We start from the raw sequence: 22,724 nt of genomic DNA, 5'->3' as shown, positions 1-22,724 counted from the left end.
TGAGTCTCCTTGGTATATTCCACGCTTAATCTGTATTAGCTGTGATGTGATATTATTTGAATTTGTTTGGATATTAAGTGTGGTTTTCCAATTTTCCATTACTATGTTTAGGAACTGTATCAATTTGGGATCTACTTTGTATATTTCCAATATTTGTAGTAACCGTGAGTGAGGTACACTATCAAAAGCTTTTTGGTAATCAATGTATGCGTAGTGCAGCCACCTTTGTTTAGTTTTAGCTTGATATGTCACCTCTGCACCTATTACCAGTTGCTCTTTACAACCTCGTGCTCCTTTGCAACAGGCTTTTTGTTCTTCATTTATAATTTTGTTCTGTGTTGTATGTGCCATTAATTTCTGTGTAATGACTGAAGTTAATATTTTGTATATTGTTGGTAGGCATGTTATGGGGCGATATTTTGCTGGGTTTGCTGTGTCTGCTTGATCTTTAGGTTTCAGATAAGTTATTCCATGTGTAAGTGTATTAGGGAATGTGAATGGGTCTGCAATGTAACTGTTAAATAATTTAGTTAGATGTGAATGTGTTGAGGTGAACTTCTTTAGCCAGAAATTTGCTATTTTATTTTTTCCAGGGGCTTTCCAATAGTGTATAGAATTAATTGCTCGGGTGACTTCATGTTGCAAAATTATCACTTCAGGCATTTGTGGTATCATCTTGTATGTGTCTCTTTCTGCTTGTATTCACCGTGCATGTTTGTTATGTTGTACCGGGTTTGACCATATGTTGCTCCAGAAGTGATCCATGTCTGTTATGTTTGGTGGATTGTCTATTTTAATGTGTGTGTTATCTATTGTCTGGTAAAATTTCTTTTCGTTTGTGTTGAATGTTTGGTTTTGTTTCATCCTGTTTTCACTTTTTTTTATATCTTCTGAGTTGTTTGGTCAATGCTTGTAATTTCTGCTTCTTTTCATCTAATTGCTCTATCGCTTCTTGTTGTGAGATTTTACCTAACCTTTTTCGTTTTTTGTCTGATATTTCTTTTATTATAAACTGTGTTAGCTGTCGGATGTCTTTTCTCAGTTTTTCTATTCTGATCTGTAGTCTGTGTTGCCATGCTGGTTTTGTGGGTTTCTTCTGTGTGTTGGTTGGTTCTGATCTCTGCCTAGTGTGTATATTTAGTATAGTGAGTGCTCCTATATAAACCAGTAGTTGTAACTCTTCCATCGTTGTGCTTTCATTTATCTTGTTGTGTATTATTGTGTTGATAGTTTGTATTGTTGTTTCGACTTGTGGGTTATTTGGCGTCTATGCAAGAATGGTCAAATGTCTGTATTTGTGTCTTTGTATTCTATATATGTCAGCTGAAATTTTTCTTCTATATCTAACATGTGTGTCACTTCGTGTTCTATTTGTGCTTGTTCTGGTGGCTGTCTTAAGATTTCGTTTTCCTCTGATTGTTTAATTGATGCGCGTTGTTCTTTGTTTGCTCTGGGATGTTTGAGTCCATTACTGTATTTTCTTCTTCTTCTTCTGATTGCACATTATTTTGTTCCAGTATTTGCTGTACTTGTCGTTTGATGTTTTCTAATTCTGACTGGGGTATCCTGTTATTTTTTATTATTACACGGATCTGATCAGCTAGTCGTTGTTCTGTTAAAAATTTTAATTCTGGTTATCTGGTAATAAATGTTGTGTATACTTGTGATCTGTATCCAGTTGTGTTGGTTCCTAGGTTTGTTGCTTGGTAATAACAGAACATGAGGTGTCGGTTAACTTCATCTGACCATCTCATCCTCTTTGTTTTCCTTCTAGGGTGGTTGCAGGAAGCATATCCTGCAAAACACCTCTATTTGGATTTAAATTTTTCATTATTATTATTATTATTATTACTATTATTATTATTATTATTATCAGGAATATTACTGTGATGTATGTTTTAAAAATTTATTGAATATATTGATCAGTTAGAACTAAGAACTTTTATTTATGATCATAGTTCCTGATCCCGTTGCGTAAATATAGAGGTTTCTTCAGTGAATACAAGAAGAATGTGCACTTGAAGTCTGGATATGCTACGGTCGCAGGTTCGAATCCTGCCTCGGGCATGGATGTGTGTGGTGTCCTTAGGTTAGTTAGGTTTAAGTAGTTCTAAGTTCTAGGGGACTGATGACCACAGATGTTAAGTCCCATAGTGCTCAGTGCCATTTGAACCATTTTTTTGAAGTCTCGATGCTATAGTCAGTATGTTCTCCATCTCTTTCTGGCTGATCACAAAAATAGTTTTCAGACTCTTGTAAAAGAAGGTGAAGTATAATATTGCATTAAAACAATTTATTATTCCATCCGCCGCCCCACATGCTCCATTTCTGGTGACCTTGTTGCAGAAGTCACGTTGAACTGCAGGCTTCTTTCTGTCGAGGCTTACGAAACCATTTTCGTGATGTGCACGAATGTTCTTTCTGAGTCCTCGGCCTATACAGTGGGTAAGAGTGAAAACTGAAATACAAGCGAAAGCGAACCAGGGTCGTGCCTTATCTGTGTTTACGGCCATCACGCCGTTACAGAACAGTCGGCGGGTGGGAGAGGAAAGTGTGCGGCCGGACCAGCTGTGCCCAGCTCGCCACTGTCGTGTCGTGACGTCACGTGACGTGCTGGGATAACATCGCGCCTCGCCGGAGACGGCGCTTCGTGGCACAGGCTGTGAGGGAAGAAAGCAGGTCCAGCCCCTAGCCCTGCCACATCGGCTGGTGCACGAGGCGAGCTTAGCGGCGCCCACAACAGCAAGACGGTTTTTTATTTACTGGCTGTCTGCTTATCCTTAACGAGCCACTCTTTTTTCAGCAAGCTAAATTTCAGACCTACAGGCCTGCAGGCTGCAGACGTTACGACGAAATTATACTGTCTGATCCAAAACATCCGGACACCCCTATGAAAGGCGTAAACGACCACCAGACGTCGCGAAAGGCTGACACCCCGGTATAAACGGAGGCGCGGAGTTGTCAGTAGAGAAATTGAAATAGCAGAGTGGATCAATCAGGAGTGCTTCCAACGTCACCTGCGTAATGGAATGTCACCTGCTTAACAAAACCAGCTGTTATGAAATTGCTCAGGTCCACTCTTGGTGAGATGATTGAAGTGAAAACGCATAGGAACAACAACAGCTAGACGAGAACCACCCAGACCTCGCGCACTGATGGACAGCGGCCGTCAGCCATCGTAGAGAGTAGTTGTAAAAAATCGCAAAGAATCAGCGGAAGGAATCACTTGTGAATTTCAATGTGCTGCCAGCTGTCCACTTAGCACACTGACTGTGCATAGGGAGTTAAAATGAACGGGGTACAATGGTCGAGCAACTCTTCATAAGCCACGAATATCTGTATTCAATGCTAAGCGACACTTGAGGTTGTGGAAAGTGCGATGCCACTCGACAGTGGATGACCGGAAACGAGTTATTTGGAATTACGAATCACTCTGTACCGTATGGGATTTCGATGGAAGGGTTTGTGTTTGCCAATGCCTGTAGAACGTCACCTGCCAACATGCATTGTACCACCGGCGAAGTACAGCGGAGATGGCCGGCCGCTGTGGCCGAGCGGATCTAGCGCTTTAGTCTGGAATCGCGCGACCGATACGGTCGCAGGTTCAAATCGTGCCTCGGGCATGGATGTGTGTGATGTCCTAAGGTTAGTTAGATTTAAGTAGTTCTAAGTTCTAGGGGACTGATGACTTGAGATGTTAAGTTCTATAGTGCTCAGAGACATTTGAACAGCGGAGATGATGTTAGGGCATTGAGCTATTCTTCTTGGCTAGGTTGTGGTCCCCTTACTGAGCTTAAGAAAATGCGAAATGTGGAAGGATATGAACAAATTTTACAGCATTGTGTAGAGTGAACAGGAGAGGAACAGTTCGGAGACGATGACAGCTTGTACCAGCACGGCAACGCACCTTTTCATAAAGTAGGATCCTAGAGGCAATGGTCTGTGGATGTAAAAGTTCCTAAAATGGAATTGTCTGAAAGCAATGAAACGGCTTTCGGATGAGTTTCAACGTCGACTTAGCTCTGTACGCCAGGGTCCAGAACTATTAATTTCTGTAGTTTTGGCTTCTGAGGGAGAATGGGCTGGCATTCCTCCACAGGCTTTCAGACACCTCATTGAAAGTGCTCCCAGCTGTGTTCAAGCTGTCATAAAGGTGAAGGGTGGACACAGCCCATACTGATGTCCACTAATAGGTGTCCGGATACCTTTTATTCCTAAAGTAACCTTTCAGACCTGAATATTTTCTAGAGGAAGGAAATTTTTTAATGTGATAATGGTCTTAGGTGATGTTTTTAATGATTTCAGATGCAAGATTTATACAAAAATATGTATCCGTCTCCAAAACGTACCTTATATACGTGGCTTAATTTAATGTATTTAAATAACTAATTACGAAATATTTTCTATTGCAATAGATAGGAAAATGATTATTAACTCATTACCATGCATAATAACAACAACAACATTCAATTATACAGTGTAATATAGCCAACCAACCACATCTGTGTATTCTTGTTGTCACTTACGGCTGCGCCCCGCCATGATTTCCATTATGAAAAACTACTTTTGTTGCGGCTAAGACACAGTAAAATTTAATGTACAAATTTATCGCCAGAAAGGGTTAAGTAGTTCACACAATAGATCTTGAAACCGGGGTTATATTACTATTTTCTATTGAACGAAAGTAATCTGTCACACGGGCTGCCGTAACTTGGATTAGAATATCCTTTTGCTTTGTCTTCCTCATTAATGCACGGCTTCGACTGGTGTGGTCATTTTCAAGTGTATGATGTCCTTAATAAATCTTACATCGTTAAAACACGAATATAAAACAGCCCCCTGTTGCTTAGTTGACGAAATGAAAACTAAAATAAAACAAAAGAAAATTTACACGGTATAACTCGGTAACGGGCATATTCCAGTTACAGTCAAAAGTTATGATGACCACACATTGCTAAAAGACCGTTAGGCGGCCTGGTATGCAATAAAATACAAGCAGAATTAAAAACGAAGTCGTCGTACAGCAGGAGATTACATCACACAATAAAATTTTCACTGCGTTATCGGACTTCTGAGAGAAATAACATACAAATGTTTCTTGTCGCAGAACATATCACCCACTATACTTATTTCCAGTATTTTGTACTTGCAGTTGGTATCGTGGCCAAAATTCGAACAATTTACGTTAATTGAAGCAAACCTTTGCTGTGCGAATCCGTTCACAGGTACACATTTTCTCGCTAGATTCCGTTTACCTTCTGCGCGCTCAGCAAGGTGGCGCAGCGGTTGAAACACTGGGCATGCAGTCGAGAGGACGTCGATTCAGCTTCCCTAAATCGCTTGAGAGGAACTACAGGACGGTTCCTCTGAGATGTACGCAGCAGATTTCCTTTCCGAAATAGTATCTGTGCACCGTCTCTAATACCGCGTCGCCGATGAGATGTTAAACTCTAAACGCCGCTCTTTCCTCCGTTGTTTTTATCTTCTGTGTGCAGAATCTTACAGTTTCTCATAATGTCGTACATGCCTTTACTTCACCCTCTCACGTGCAGTTCAAAAATGGTTCAAATGGCTCTGAGCACTATGGGACTCAACTGCTGAGGTCATTAGTCCCCTAGAACTTAGAACTAGTTAAACCTAACTAACCTAAGGACATCACAAACATCCATGCCCGAGGCAGGATTCGAACCTGCGACCGTAGCGGTCTTGCGGTTCCAGACTACAGCGCCTTTAACCGCACGGCCACTTCGGCCGGCTCACGTGCAGTTAATTTACTATTTAATTCGTAGTAATTTCGTCTGTATTTTCATAGGTAACTGATTTTAATTTATTGGCCCTTAATTTACACTGTACAGCTAGTTCACATCTACATAAAATATACAGGTATTGACTGAAAATTAGTGTTTGAATTCTTGACTGCTTACAGGCACACACGTCGTAAACGGATCATCATTGTAAAATTAGTTGTTACAGAACACTTTTGTGCAAACTATTGTCACTGATCTGTTGGCCCAGTATGTATATAGCGTGAAGAAGTCTGTGCACCTGTGTGGCTAACAAAGCCGTCACGCACGTTGGCAACGGATGAAGAAACTTTATAAGTTCTTGAAAAGAACTGTATCACTTCCATGTAGTGTGGGGCATCCAAAGAAAAGATGATCTGCGACCTCACCTTCTTCACAAGTGCAAAAAACTATCTACGGCGTGCAGCCTGTCAAGATGTATGCGCAAACATCCGTGGCTAAATTTGAGTCTGGCTATTAGACAGGCGAGATGCCTAGATGTCAAATTTGTATAAGATTTCACGGAGTAGGGGCTCGACGGATGAACTGTTGCTTTGTTCTTGCTTCCATCATGCGTCTTCGTCGCGCATATCGGTAATACGTAGTTGGATTGCAATCCAGGTGTCACGCCCTATCACAGCAGCTGTAGGGCAAAATATAAGTTTTAAGGAGGAGTTGGCAATAAATACACTACTGGCCATTAAAATTGCTATACCAAGAAGAAATGCAGATGATAAACTGGTATTCATTGGACACATTTATTATACTAGAACTGACATGCAATTACATTTTCACGCAATTTGGGTGCATAGATCCTGAGAAATCAGTACCCAAAGCAACAACCTCTGGCCGTAATAACGACCTTGATACGCCTGGGCATTGAGTCAGAGCTTGGATGGCGTGTACATGTACAGCTGCCCTTGCAGCTTCAACACGATACCACAGTTCATCAAGAGTAGTGACGCGTATTGTGACGAGCCAGTTGCTCGGCCACCATTGACCAGACGTTTTCAATTGGTGAGAGATCTGGAGAATGTCCTGGCCAGGGCAGCAGTCGAACATTTTCTGTATCCAGAAAGGCCCGTACAGGACCTGCAACATGCGGTCGTCCGTTATCCTGCTGAAACGTAGGGTTTCGCAGGGATCGAATGAAAGGTAGAGCCACGGGTCGTAACACATCTGAAATGTAACGTCCACTGTTCAAAGTGCCTTCAATGCGAACAAGATGTGACCGAGAGGTGTAACCAATGGCACCCCATACCATCTCGCGGGGTGATACGCCAGTATGGCGATGACGAATACACGCTGCCAATGTGCGTTCACCGCGATGTCGCCAAAGACCATCATGATGCTGTAAACATAACCTGGATTCATCCGAAAAAAATGACGTTTTTCCATTCATACACCCAATTTGGACGTTGAGTACACCATCGCAGGCGCTCCTGTCTGTGATGCAGCGTTAAGGGTAACCGCAGCCAAGTTCTCCGAGCTGATAGTCCATTCTGCTGCAAACGTCGTCGAACTGTTGGTGCAGATGGTTTTTGTTTTGCAAACGTCCCCATCTGTTGACTCAGGGATCGGGACATGGCTGCACGATCCGTTACAGACATGCGGATAAGATGCCTGTCATCTCGACTGCTAGTGATACGAAGCCGTTGGGATCCAGCACGGCGTTCTGTATTACCCTCCTGAACCCACCGATTCCATATTCTGCTAACAGTCATTGGATCTCGACTAACGCGACCAGCAATGTCGCGATACGATAAACCTACAATCCGACCTTTATCAAAGTCGAAAACGTGATTGTACGCATTTCTCCTCCTTACACGAGGCATCACAACAACGTTTCACCAGGCAACGCCGGTCAACTGCTGTTTGCGTATGAGAAATCGGTTGGAAACTTTTCCTCATGTCAGCACGTTGTAGGTGTCGGCGCCAACCTTGTGTGAATGCTCTGAAAAGCTAATCGTTTGCATATCACAGCATCTTCTTCCTGTCGGTTAAATTTCGCGTCCGTAGCACGTCATCTTCGTGGTGTAGCAATTTTAATGGGCAGTAGTCATGAACATGCAAGTACGGGTATTTTTCCATGAAAGTGAATAAATATTCCAAAGGGGGAGGATAATTGCCAGAGTAATCGGTACACAACGTCTAAGGATCTCTGCATGGTACTCCAAAAAGACATCATTCCAAGTGTGCTGCAGGTCTGAAAAGAAAATGATGAGTGGGAATGTCGAAGATCTAGAACACGACAAGACATTTCCTGCAGAAATGTGCGGCGGGTCTGTAGCCAAGAAATGTCATGTGCGCTGGATCCCTCTTGCCGCGTAGCCACAGATACACTGACTACTGTAGGCCCCGATGCACGCCTAGCGTTTGGTGAGGCAGTCCGGGTGCCAACGACGTCACGATTCACTAGATGTTTCCACCGCGTTTCGAACAAACGCTCGTTTGAAATTTAAGACATACTATCAGTTAGAGAAGATCTTAAAAGAAGATCTTAAGAGATTTACTGCAGCGTGACAAAGGCGAACATTGTATTTGGCAGCCTTAAAAACTATATCATATTAAAACGTTAGATAATATGTTTTATTTTCCTCATTTAACAGGAATACCTAGGAAAAATATGCAATACGGTGCTAAAAGGCGTTTTTAGAGGCTGGGCACCAGTTACATGGTAATTTTAAATTCGTATAACTGATTTTCACTGTGACTTTTGGAAAAAAGCAAAATTCTAGCACGCCTTCAGACAGATTCCCTAAAAAAACTTGTGTCCTCCACCCGACGCTATCTGCAGCCTGTTAAATTCACACGGAATGACCCGTAGTAAACTGTGAGTAGCTACAATGAGTTCGCTCGGGACGAGATGATGTAAGGCCATTAGCGAGTCGTTTCAACTGTGTAATGGGCGCTCAGGGCGACATTACGTGGCAGTAACTCTAGAATTATCGCAAAGGGAGTCACAGGACGCTCTAAGACCGGTAAAAGCCTTCTGCAATTACTGAGAACGGCGCAAGGGTGCGAGGTGCGGCAGCAGAGGGGACCGAAATGGAATGATTTGTCAGTACCACCCACCGACTGTAACCCAGTTTCCTTTTCGCTTCGGTCACTTGAAGAGCAATGGTCCCCAACTCATCAGTGTAAATTACATTAGTAAAAACAAAGTACATATTTTGGATGCTATATGTCTGATTTGCGATCCATGTTTCCCTAAACGAAAACCCAATAAAGCAACTACCGTGTAACTGGTGTCCAGCCTCTAAAACCTCCTTTTAGCACCTTATTAGATTAGTTAAGTTAGAAACCAAAAGTAATTCATAGAACGTGGAATGTAGATTAAAGTTCTCGTCGACGAAGGCCTCATTAGACATGGAGGAGAAGATCTGAATACGGAAGAATGTGGGATGAAATGAGTCGTATTCTTTTCAGAGGAGCCATCCCGTCATCCAATTTCTGTAATTTAGGGAAACGACGGATGTCCCGAATTTGGATGGTCGGACTGTGGGGCGGCGAGTTTGCTTTTATTTGGTCAGTAAATCAGCTAATAATATTACTTCCATACGCGACTACGCCACAAGAGCTGGTAAATTGCTGTGACGAGCAATCACAAGTAACTGAAAACTGATACTCGTAATCTACTTTGCCTTGTCTGGACTGAAAAACAAAGTCGTACTCCCTACTTTGAGATAGGTGTAAGGAAACTACAGCGATAATTTAAAAGTTCACTGTTTTAAAAAATAACATGTATTCAAAAATATTCACACGCCCAGTAATCTTTTATGGAACTCATCGGTTGTTCCTACTCTAACTAGTGCTTGGCACAGCCCAGAGTGTAAATCTCCTCAACATTCCAGTTCGTGTTAATAATGATAGTGAAACCTGTAACTCGCATAACCCAAAGTACTGTTTATTCATCTCCTAAAAGTGGAAAATTTCTACTCTACTTTTCACACTGATTTTCGGTACGGTAGGCAGCGCACAAACTATATCAGGCGACACGAAAGAGTTTTTTCAAATACTGCAGTGTACGCAAAAGTTCACCTTCATCTGTTGTATAAAGTTTTTTGACATCACTCAAAGTGTTCTTCTACGGGCATCCGATGGCTAGCATTCCCCCTTGTAGATTACATCACAACACATTTCGTCGTGGAGGACGGCACTGACGGCGGCACACAATGTTGGCGAAAATCTTCAAGTGAGCCAACCACCAGACACCTTCGGGGATTCGTTATATATTCCCGCTGTCGCTCGGCACGGAGTGCTAAACCGAATACTCCCAAATCAAACTCTAGTGCCTCTGACAGAGCGCTAAAACACATTCTTTCTGCATAGTGAATCGTTAACAACTTATTTAATTCCGATCGAATCGCCTCTGTCATCTTTCCAGTTGTAAATGTGTATTAAATGCCCTCTGAACTGTCTCTTGTATTATTGCTTTACCTATGGATCGTCCATTGACGGTACTATAGTTTGGAACATCGCCATTAATTATTACGTCAAATACAGTGCAGCATTTTCTCTATTTTGGCTTATATCTATCAGTATGAGATTTTACTAAGTTTTAATGGATTTTTGGCCAAAATTTACATTAATTTAAAATCCTCGCAACGTATTAATCAAAATTGTACCAAGCTCTTTACATCATGTTTTTGTGTCAAAATACATCTATTTTCCGAATGTCAGACTTTTATCTCCTTTCCCTGCCGCCTCTAAAAATTACCACAAGCATCGATTTTGTGGAAACTACTTATTCAGTTTTTCTTAAAGTTCGATTTGTTACATCTAGAACATTCTGTGCTATTCTATGAACAAATTACAAAGTTCTAACCATATTTAATTTCTGAGTTATGGTGGGTGTCTCAGGAGAAATCGTAATTATTCAGGGATATGACAGGAACAATCATTGGATGCAAAAAAAATGTAGTGAACATGGGATCTAAAATGCATACCCTTAAACCTGTGAGCACTTCATTATCTACGTTACTGTGAAACCAATCTTTTCTCTACTGAAAACTCTTTTCCCTTATTGTAAGAAATTTTTTTAGTTAACATGGGCCCTAAAATTCATAACTTTTGAACTATGAGCACTTGTTCATGTATGCTACTGTGGGACACGTCTTTTCTACTGAACACGTTCTCTTACCTTTTAAGGTATGCAATTTTGTGCAGTTTTCAGCCCATGTCCGCTGGGAATTTTTTTCTTGCTTTGGTTCACGCTACCACCTCTCAGAATATGTAAAACTTTTTTTTAAGCTGTTTATTTCATTTATTTCATAATGCCGAAGATGAAGAAAGCTCATAGCTGTTGAAATACCTTCATGTGATATTCCTAAATACAATATTTTTCCTGGGACACCCTGTGTAGTTGTTCAATGCTTTGTTTGCCAGGTGTACACGGCCAAGATGTGCTGAGTATGATTCTGAGGCAGAATAGGGAAGTTCTCTCCCCCCCCCCCCCCCCTCAACCTTGCTCTCTCTCTCTCTCTCTTTCTGTCTCTCTCTCTCTCACCGTTACTGTGCAGCCAAAATCGTTTGCTTCCCCATACCAAGCTTGTTTGGATCACTGACTAGGAGGAGAATGCAAGACCGTATGTCTTAACTACTTCGCCACCTCATCGATGGAGGAAAGAGGTGAGAGTGGGTGGGAAAGAAACTGTAAGGGCAGGTAACACTTAAAATATGTGAAATACATAACAGGATATTGTATGTGTGGAGGACAACGTGAAAGTAGCGTACAGAGAGATCGACTGTGGTATTGCTGCGGGTTCCTGGCTTGTTTACCGATCTCAGGGTGGTAGGCTTCGCCTCTGAATCTCGGTGGCGTGCAGCCTGCAGCTAGAGGTTGCGAAGTACGGGTGCACTCAGCTGGCCAGCGCTGTGGGGAGGCCGCGTTGTGCCAGCAGTGCTGGGGGAGCCGACGCAGCACGCCGCGCACAGATATGCAGCGCAGCCGTTGTTGCATGCTGACATTGTGTGTGCACTTCTCAGCTGTGTCATCTCTGAAGTGAAGAGAAGGAGTACAAGTTAAAACTAAAGATCACGTGCAGATCCCGTGCACGATGCAGAACAGAACGACAATACGGTTCGCACGGACTTGATGCGCGATACCTCTCTTTCCTAGCATTCATCCCGTTATAATGGATACAGTCAATCGATGAGTTGGTAAATATACTTTAACTTTGTGGCCGGATGTCCTTCCTGACGCTACATTTTTGTCGTGCTACCCTAAAGGAAAGAAATTATGTGTGTCATATGTTTGGAAATTGTGTAAACTTTGTCCTGTGTATTTTCTAAAACAAATAAATGACTCTAAGCACTATGGGACTAAACATCTGAGGTCATCAGCCCCTTAGAACTTATAACTACTTAAACCTAACTAACCTAAGGACATCAGACACATCCATGCCCGAGGCAGGATTGGAACCTGCGACTGTAGCGATCGGCCACACCCGGCCGACTTTCTGAGACAGAGATTGTCCAGCGTTCGTTTAAACAAGCGTGGAAAACCTCCTGTAAACCAAATTCAGGCTGGTTAGTGTATCATACCAGCAGTCGTGTCGACTCAATATCAGAGGCAATTCTTCTGGTCAAACGATGTACGTATCCGATAGATGTTCTTCAGAAAACTGCAGATTACAGTTCATACGAACGATACTAACGGGAAGTGAAAGGGTAATTAAGTAGCATGCAACATTCAAAGAAGGTATTGTGAAACATATGATCCTGGAATGGTAATGGCTCTCAACTCGTGATAAAGAGTGCACCAGTTCACGGACCCATAACGATTTCTGATAGGTTTTTGCCTGAAAATGGTTCCCTCCTTTATCTCTTTAGAACCCATGTAACAGATGCACTTCTCCAAAATAACGTAAGTACGATGAGGAGACGTTGCAACAACAGCACGTGACATATAAGGGCCGGCCGTTGTGGCCGAGCGGTTCTAGGCGCTTCAGTCTGGAACCACGCGGCTGCTACGGTCGCAGGTTCGAATCTTGCCTCGGGCATGCATGTGTGTGATGTCCTTAGGTTAGTTAGGTTTAAGTAGTCCTAAGTATAGGGGACTGATGACCTCAGATGTTAAGTCCCATAGTGCTTAGTGCCACATATAAGGAATGCTTAGTACAATCGAATGAGCGATGAAGAAAGAAATGCTCTTCAAATGGGCGAATAGTAAGGAATGAAATACTTTGCGAGAACTTCGACAAAATAGTGCATACACAGTCCTTGAGGTAGCTGGAGATCTTCAAGGCAAAGAGACAAAGTAGACGAATTCATCCGAAGGGTGCTGGTGACATCAGACTGCACCCAAGGCACAACTCTAGGTAGAACGGAGACAGAGAGGAGATAAAATCCAAACGAAACATTGCAGACAATAGCCAAAAGAGCCGGGACGAGAGATCGACAAGTGGAAAATTTCACTTCGCATTGTAAGCAACAGTAAACTGTCCACTTACATGAGGTCATGGTGAAAGTTTTTGGGCGTCATAGTGAAAAACTCTACACAGGCTCTTAGGTTATAATAAAATATACTTTACCGAGCAGTAGTGACCAATTTTGACCTTAGGTCATTACGAAGAGCACCTACAACATAATAGTGACACGTAAAATACGAAGGCGTGCTGAAATGTAATACCTTCGAATTTTTTATGAGAAAACTTTCGAAGCTTTTTAAATAAAAACGTTACTAACATTTTACGTCTTTATTCTTCATGTCTACATATTTTTTGCCTTCTGTCGCTGGAGGGCTCTGAAATGTAGCGTGTTACATGGCCGTGTGTAAGGCAATTATGTGACAATTAGCGTGCTGTAATCGAGTTTCAAACTCGAAGACTTCAGCATGACAATGCCAGACCATACAAGAGTCCTGCGACATCGGCAAATATCTGACTCCTTGGTTTCACTGTCATCGATCGCCCTCCTTACGGTCCCGACTTGGCCCCATCCGATTTTCATCTGTTTCCAAAACAAAGAACACCTCCGAGGACGTCACTTTGATGGTGAAGAAGTGCTGCAGGCAGAGGTGTGGTTGTGACTCAAAGTCAAACATTCTACAGTGACAGTATCAACAAACTAGTCTCTCTATGGAAGAAATGCGTTCGTCGCCAGGGTGACTTTATTGAGATATAAATATGTAGACATGAAGAATAAAAATGTAGAATTTTAATAAAGTTCGTTTAGTTTGAAATGCTATAATAGTTTTCACATAAAAATCCGGAGGCATTATTTTTCAGCACATCCTCGTAGAATTAAGTCTAAAAGATAAAAGGTAATACAACCGAACATGATGTAGCATTATAATAAAAATAAAAACATGGTCCTAAATAATTACTCTTAGGTGAATGTGGACATATATCAAGTGTACATCAAAATTTCACATTTGCTGACATCAACAGCGATTTATTAATGATGCTCACAGAATTCAGATTTTCTTCTCACGTCGAGGAGATTAAACAAATACGAAAATTACCATTCTCGAGCTTCTTGCTCCGTACAGAGCACAACACCACACGAATAATTTTTAAGTGAAAAACATTTACTGGCGTCACCTCCATACATATGGAACATAGAATAATCGATTCCGGTTTGCACACTATTCTCTAACTATATATATATATATATATATAGATATATATATATATACTATATATATATACTAAGATGGTATCTTATATATATACTAAGATGATATCATGACCATGCAGCTCGTTAGAATGAAATTACAATGAAATGAACACCCTTTGCTGCTTACAGGCGTTCACATACGTCAACGGGGACAGATGAAAATGTGTGCCTCGAGCGGGACTCGAACCCGGGATCTCATGCTTATATGGCGGACGGTCTATCCGAGGACATGTCCAAAAGAACAAAAAATGGTTCAAATGGCTCTGAGCACTATGGGACTCAACTGCTGAGGTCATTAGTCTCCTAGAACTTAGAACTAGTTAAACCTAACTAACCTAATGACATCACAAACATCCATGCCCGAGGCAGGATTCGAACCTGCGACCGTAGCGGTCTTGCGGTTCCAGACTGCAGCGCCTTTAACCGCACGGCCACTTCGGCCGGCTCCGAAAGAACAGATACCATCTTAGTATATACAGGGTGTTACAAAAAGTTACGGCCAAACTTACAGGAAACATTCCTCACACACAAATAAAGAAAAGATGTTATGTGGACATGTGTCCGGAAACGCTTAATTTCCATGTTAGAGCTTATTTTAGTTTCGTCAGTATGTACTGTACTTCCTCGATTCACCGCCAGTTGGCCCAAATGAAGGAAGGTAATGTTGACTTCGGTGCTTGTGTTGACATGCGACTCATTGCTCTGCAGTACTAGCATCAAACACATCAGTACGTAGCATCAACAGGTTAGTGTTCATCACGAACGTGGTTTTGCAGTCAGTGCAATGTTTACAAATGCGGAGTTGGCAGATGCCCATTTGATGTATGGATTAGCACGGGGCAATAGCCGCGGCGCGGTACGTTTGTATCGAGACAGATTTCCAGAACGAAGGTGTCCCGACAGGAAGACGTTCGAAGCAATTGATCGGCGTCTTAGGGAGCACGGAACGTTCCAGCCTATGACTCGCGACTGGGGAAGACCTAGAACGATGAGGACACCTGCAATGGACGAGGCAATTCTTCGTGCAGTTGACGATAACCCTAATGTCAGTGTCAGAGAAGTTGCTGCTGTACAAGGTAACGTTGACCACGTCACTGTATGGAGAGTGCTACGCGAGAACCAGCTGTTTCCGTACCATGTACAGCGTGCGCAGGCACTATCAGCAGCTGATTGGCCTCCACGGGTACACTTCTGCGAATGGTTCATCGAACAATGTGTCAATTCTCATTTCAGTGCAAATGTTCTCTTTCCGGATGAGGCTTCATTCCAACGTGATCAAATTGTAAATTTTCACAATCAACATGTGTGGGCTGACGAGAATCCGCACTCAATTGTGCAATCACGTCATCAACACAGATTTTCTGTGAACGTTTGGGCAGCCATTATTGATGATGTCTTGATTGGGCCCCATGTTCTTCCACCTACGCTCAATGGAGCACGTTATCATGATTTCATACGGGATACTCTACCTGTGCTGGTAGAACATGTGCCTTTACAGGTACGACACAACATGTGGTTTATGCACGATGGAGCTCCTGCACATTTCAGTCGAAGTGTTCGTACGCTTCTCAACAACAGATTCGGTGACCGATGGATTGGTAGAGGCGGACCAGTTCCATGGCCTCCAGGCTCTCCTGACCTCAACCCTCTTGACTTTCATTTATGGGGGCATTTGAAAGCTCTTGTCTACGCAACCCCGGTACCAAATGTAGAAACTCTTCGTGCTCGTATTGTGGACGGCTGTGATACAATACGCCATTCTCCAGGGCTGCATCAGCGCATCAGGGATTCCATGCGACGGAGGGTGGATGCATGTATCCTCGCTAACGGAGCACATTTTGAACATTTCCTGTAACAAAGTGTTTGAAGTCACGCTGGTACGTGTTGTTTTTTGTTTCCATTCCATGATTAATGTGATTTGAAGAGAAGTAATAAAAATGAGCTCTAACATGGAAAGTAAGCGTTTCCGGACACATGTCCACATAACATATTTTCTTTCTTTGTGTGTGAGGAATGTTTTCTGAACGTTTGGCCGTACCTTTTTGTAACACCCTGTATATAGTTAAGGTCACTTGACCATCTTCTTCTTCTGTGCGAATGCACAAACAGTGTCCGAACTCTTACGGGAATCGGCAACGCGCCGCGAGTAATGAGTATAATGGGCGGGGGGCACGACGAATGTAGTGCGGGACAATACGTTGAGAATGTGGGTTTCGCGGGATGCGTGCCAGAGATAAAACCCTGCAGTCGTACTATCCTCTGTGTCCTCGGTGGCTCAGATAGGTAGAGCGTCTGCCATGTAAGCAAGAGATCCCGGGTTCGAGTCCCGGTCGGGGCACACATTTTCATTTGTCCCCGTTGACGTATGTCAACGCCTGTAAGCAACTAAGGGTGTTCATTTCATTGTAAATTCTCTAACTAGTCACACCATGTGTGAATAAAACAGAAGCAAATTATATGTGTATCTATAGGGGATTCTGCCTTCTCGTATATCATAAGCTGTTTTAATTTAACGTGTATTCTGGCTTGGAAACGTTAGATAACGCGGAGATAAAAAGGTTGAAGGCTGGCAATAAAGGAGGGGGGTGGCGTGTTCTTGTGTCGAAATGAGCCCGGGACACGTGCTGGCAGTGAGGATGGAAAGGGGAACGGCGGGGAGCGGGGGTAGGGCGTTAGGCGTGTCCAGGGGTTCGCGTGAGCGGCCGGCCGTATTCCTGGCGGTTTATGCAACTCGAAACGCCCGCCCCTCTCTGATGTCACCGCTGACCTCGCAGGCACGCGCCGGCTCTGTGGCGGAACTATGCAGCAAAAATAAAGATTTCTTTACGTAGTCGTAGAACTAGACGATTTGCGCGACGAGCAAGTGATTTCGAAACACGAATTCGAAGGGGGTACCACGAGTGTAGACTTACCATACTCCATTCCAGCAGTACTGTTTAGACTGCTCTTGCCGTCACTTTATTACCATGTCGATACTTTTTTTCGTTTGTAAACAAATTTACATCAATTTATTTCTTCAGCTTTGGAAAGAATCAAAAGTTTCTCGGTGCGATTATTGAACAGTACGAAGAATCTGTGAAAACTTCCGAGACAACCCATGGCAGAGTGTTTAGATGCGCGTTATCAAGCGATAAAAAAATAAAATAAAATAAACTATATTAGAACAAATAAGCCTTCGATCACAAATATTAAGTCAAAATTGAGCAGGTTTCGATGCTACTATGAGCGTCGTCTTCAGAATTAAACTAACTGTTCTAAAACATATTAAGTATATAATACATTAATAAACTTAAAGTTTGTACTGACTGGAAAGAGATGCAGTCACATTTCAAAAAAATCTAAGCCGGAAAGGCGACGTCATGAATATTTGTAAATAAGATGGCGAGCCGCTAAGGGCTGCTCGTACTTGAGTGAACAAGGGTTGCAACAAGACTGAGGTGCCCACGTTATAAAGTGTGGGCAAACAAACATGGTGTTGCTACGAGCGCCATCCAGTAGCCGCAGAAACAACTAGGCTACTGTACATTCAAAATTAGACACATGAAATTGTGATGCAGCTGATTCAGGCATAACGTAAGCACTAATAATAATAGGATGAAGTTACATATTTATCTGCTTTAAACAGAAATAGTAGCGTCGAAACCTTGTCAATTTTGACTTAATATTTGTGACCGAGGGCTTATTTGTTCTAATATAATTCTGACACGGTCACTGAACCTTAGCAGCTATGTTCAAAGTTTTAATAACATAAACACCTATACCACCATTCCCCACAATTTTTATAATGTCTCACAGGTGTAGGCGTTTCTCAATCTTTTACTAAATGTGAGGAATTAAAAACGTCCACAAGACATTTAGGTTGTTACTGCGCAAGCAAACAGTCACTAATGTTCAAAGCCAAGTACACGTCGCTGGAAATCTGTCGACACTGAGGGCCGCGCCACAGCCATCAAGCAATCCCATCGCTTTCGAGCAAAGCGGAGCAGTGGTAGGCACGCGTCTGGATCCATATTCTAAGATCTAATATGACAAGTTTCCAAAACAGAGATAACCTACTGTCCATAAATCAGCATGGATTTAGAAAGCGCCGCTCGCACGGAACACAGCTCGCCCATTTCACACTCAGTATCCTGCGAATCGTGGATACGTGGACAGAAGCAGACTCTGTATTGATAGATCTCCGGAAAGCGTTCGACACTGCGCCAGACTACAGACGTGCAAAGTTCCGAGCTTATGAAATAGATTCTCTTACTTGCTACTGATTCAAACTATTTTTGATTCATAGAACCTGTACGTTGACCTGGATGGCAAGTGCTCCCAGAGGCAAGGATAATTTCATATGCCGGGGTTGCATGATCGGACGGCTCCTGTTCTCCATGTACATAAACGATCTGTCGCACAAACTGAGCAGCAGCTTGATACAGACCGCTGATGAAGCTGCGTGTACGGAAAGGAATGATGTCGTTGAATGACTGTAGGGCCACTCAGGATTACTAGGACAGAATTTCTGCATGGAGCAACGAGCGGCAGCTTTTTTCAAATGTGGATGAATACAAACAAAATGGATGCAATCATATGCTTTGTTAATTGAAGGAGACTTGTTTCGTTTGCGGTAATAAGCCATGATTAATTTTCAGAGTACTTATTCGTTCGCCGCAGCTTCGCCAACGTCTGAAGCCTCCTTCGTATTCTCCCAGTACCTTATCTAGTTGTCCTTTGATCCTATTGTGTAAAATCTTGGAAAGAACCTTGTAGGTACAGTCCAAGAGCGAGATTCCTCTATAGTTGGCTGGATCACTACTGTCTGCTTTCTTGAGAAGTGGGATAATTAAAGCTGGGAATTTTCCTGTTGCCAAACATTTTTTGTAAAATAATATATAAAGATACTTCCATATTTCCGCAAACACCTGGTTTTCACCATATGCTTCGTAGTTTCTCATTTCTTTGAGTGGAATTTCTACTTCTTGTACTGTAAGTGGGTTTATATATTGTGGTTTGGTTTGTACAGGGGTGCTTGTGTCTATTGTTATAAGCTTTTCAGTTTCATCACAGTTCAAGAGCTTGTTGAATGCTTATGCCATGATTTCTGCGTTTTACTTTATATTATGGGCTATTCTTGCATCTGTATTTTTCAGCAATAGTGTAGGATGGTTGTAATTACGTAATTGTTTACTAAGGGCTTTGAGATAATATCTGCAACAGGTTGTGTTGTAGTTTTCTGTAATGGAATTAAGTAGACTCTTTTTTTTTTTATTCCAGCTTCGTTTTTCTGATAATTTGAAAATTTTTTTCTGATATTTTTGAGGTTAGCTGCATTTTCTTCTGTATTGTGAGTTTGAAATTTCGTCCAAACCTGATGTCTTTCGTCATGAATTTCACCACATTCCCTAGTCCACCATGCGTATTTTGTGCGTTGATTTACTAGGACCTACTGTTCAGATTGCTGTTTTAAAAGTAGTATTAGTTCCTTAAGATTTTCCGTTACTATTGTATTTTGTGAGTTTTTCTGGTATTTGTCATTTTTGATTAATTTATTTGGGTCATACTTTCTTTTATGTCCAATTGCTCTCTGTCTTGTTTTACTTAATAGGGTGATTTTGATTTTGACCAAATAATTATCTGAACTTGTGTCCGTTGCTCTCAGTACTATAACAGTGCGAATTTCTTTATGAAAGAATTTGTCTATGCAGACATGATCCAGCTGCCACTCTCCTCTTGTCCAAGCAGGATGTTTCCACGTCATAAGTTTGCTTGGTTTTCTTTTAAAATATGTAGATTTAAAGCTGAGCCCCTGTGTTCTCCAAATTTCAACCAGTCTTTATCCGTTTTTATGTTTGTTTACTTGTAGCCCATTTTCCAATTAAATCTGTGTACTTCTTTCCCTTTCCCAGTTAAGCATTAAAAGCCCCTATTAAGATCATGACGTTCTTTTTACTGACTTGGTTTACTGTCTGATCCAAAAGATTTTTCTATTTCTACCATAGTTCTTTTTCGACTTTTTTTCTCATTGGTAGGGACATGGGTGTTTATGACAGTATAGATCATATTTGTGGTCTTCTGAGTTAAAGTTTCGATTCGTGAAGAAATAGCTTTAAAATCTGTTATTGAATCTATAACTTTCAAATTTATTATAAATCTTGTTCCGAATTGTGGGCATTGTTTTATAACTCTTTTTCCGGGTTTCCCATTTCAAATTCTATAACCTTGAGATTCAAATGAATTTTCTGTTGTATTTCTCATTTCTTGCAGTCCCGCTATTATGATGTTTCGCCTGTCCAATTCATTTGTGAAGTTTTTGAGCTTTTCAGTTTCCAGTAAAGAGTTTATGGTATGTGTTGCAAATGTAGTTAACGTGTTTACGGTTTATTTTGACATTATGGGCTTGATGAGAGTTGGGTATTTTGAAATGCTCCAATTCATTAGAGGCTTCTAGTTGTCTACCCACTGAACCCGAAATAACCTTCTACTTCCCTACTGGGATGGACGGTGGAAATTTTTCTGTAAAAGACCTTTTCCTGTTTGAATGACAGAGGCTACCAACCTCGAGTGGGGAAAGCTCCGTGTTACACCTATGGTTGTTGGCCACAGAGGATATTAATCAGTCGCCACTAACATATGGAACAGACGCTGTTGGGGTATTGTCACTGACATATGGAACCGTCTTGCCCTTGGTACTAGTTTTGATCCACCCAGGGTATTTTATGTCCCCGGAATCCACCGTATCTGGTGAGAATCCCATTATCCGCCACCTGGGAAGACGCTCAGTAAGAGATTAGCAACTCCCCCAAGACACGTAACAAACTAGAGCAAGAACGGAACAAAGAGAACAAGATATAAAGGACTTCTTCAGCCTTCTATTGATTTCCTTCGAATCTACACTGACAATTTACAGACCATGCACTCCGGATGGTGCCCCTTTAGAGAGGGTTTCAGGTAGTTGACGATCGCTGGCACTTCAGTTGCATAGTAGTGCGTAACGCGTCAGATATTTCTAATTAGGCCATTAATAATGACTGTACAGAAGCACGGAAATCACAATGCCGAGTATAAATTCGAAACACTCGCAATGAATTATTTCTATCTCCCTGTACGCAAATGCGTCTACTCCAAGCCTATCTCTCACTGTACAAAGATATCCATTTAATTTGACCGGCCCTGATGGACGTTGGATATAAACGACAGTGCGTTTCCACTATGCTGTTGACGACATTACCTACCTAAGCTTTAGCGTAACACACATAATCACCCTTCCGAAAGACATACATAATACTTTTTTTACACTCGTAACCACAGGGCTGAAAAGAACAACATTGTTTTCTAAGAACAGTGATCAATGAATTTCGTGAAAGGAATCCAGTAATTTTCACAGCGTAAATGAAATCCTATGCATACGCGCATTCATGTCAGTAATTTCAATTTTTTTATACATATATTTTTTTTTACAAAAATTACCATACAAATTACAAAATTGGATTACTGAAATAATATACCCACTAAGTAACAGTTAGCCCGCCCGGTTGGCAGTGCGGTCTAACAGACGGCTTTCCGGGCGGGAAGGAGCGCCTGGCCCCGGCACGAATCCGCCTGGCGAAATCATGTCGAGGTCCGGTGAGCCGGCCAGTCTGTGGATGGTTTTTCGCGGTTTTCCATTTGCCACGACGAATGCGGGCTGGTTCCCCTTATTCCGCCTCAGCTGCACTACGTCGGCGATAGCTGCGCAAACAAGTTCTCCACGTACGCTTACACCACCATTACTCTACCACACAAAGATAGGGGTTACACTCATCTGGTGTGAGACGTTCCCTGGGGGGGGGGGGGGGGGGGGGGAGGGGGGGGAGAGAGAGAGAACTCCTGAAGATAGAAGTTTACTGTGCATATTGCATCACAGATACAGTCCCTTTGACTGTTCAGAGATGTCACTAAACCCGTCCAAAGATGTAAACAACCATGCATGATCAGCGCCTGTTAGACGAAGGGGGTCCGACAGCCGATCAGTTCCAGTCATTCCACCAGGGAGGAGGTACACGGCTCGTGTTGTCTGTAGTTCAACAACGCCTAGACGGTCAATACCGCTGTTCGATGGCGTCCGCATTGTTACTTTGTGCCAGGAAGGGCTCTCAACAAGGGAACTGTCCACACGTCTCGGAGTGAACCAAAGCGATGTTGTTCAGACATGGAGGAGATACAGAGAGAGAAGAACTGCCGAAAATATGCCTGGCTCAGGCCGCCCAAGGGCTACTAATGCAGTGGATGACCGCTACCTACGGATTATGGCTCGGAGGAACCCTGACAGCAACGCCACCATGTTGAATAATGCTT

Source organism: Schistocerca piceifrons, chromosome 1 (genome assembly GCF_021461385.2).
Source record: "Schistocerca piceifrons isolate TAMUIC-IGC-003096 chromosome 1, iqSchPice1.1, whole genome shotgun sequence".
Taxonomy (NCBI): domain Eukaryota; kingdom Metazoa; phylum Arthropoda; class Insecta; order Orthoptera; family Acrididae; genus Schistocerca; species Schistocerca piceifrons.
The sequence above is the reverse complement of the archived record's forward strand: the minus strand, read 5'-3'. Positions refer to the sequence as shown.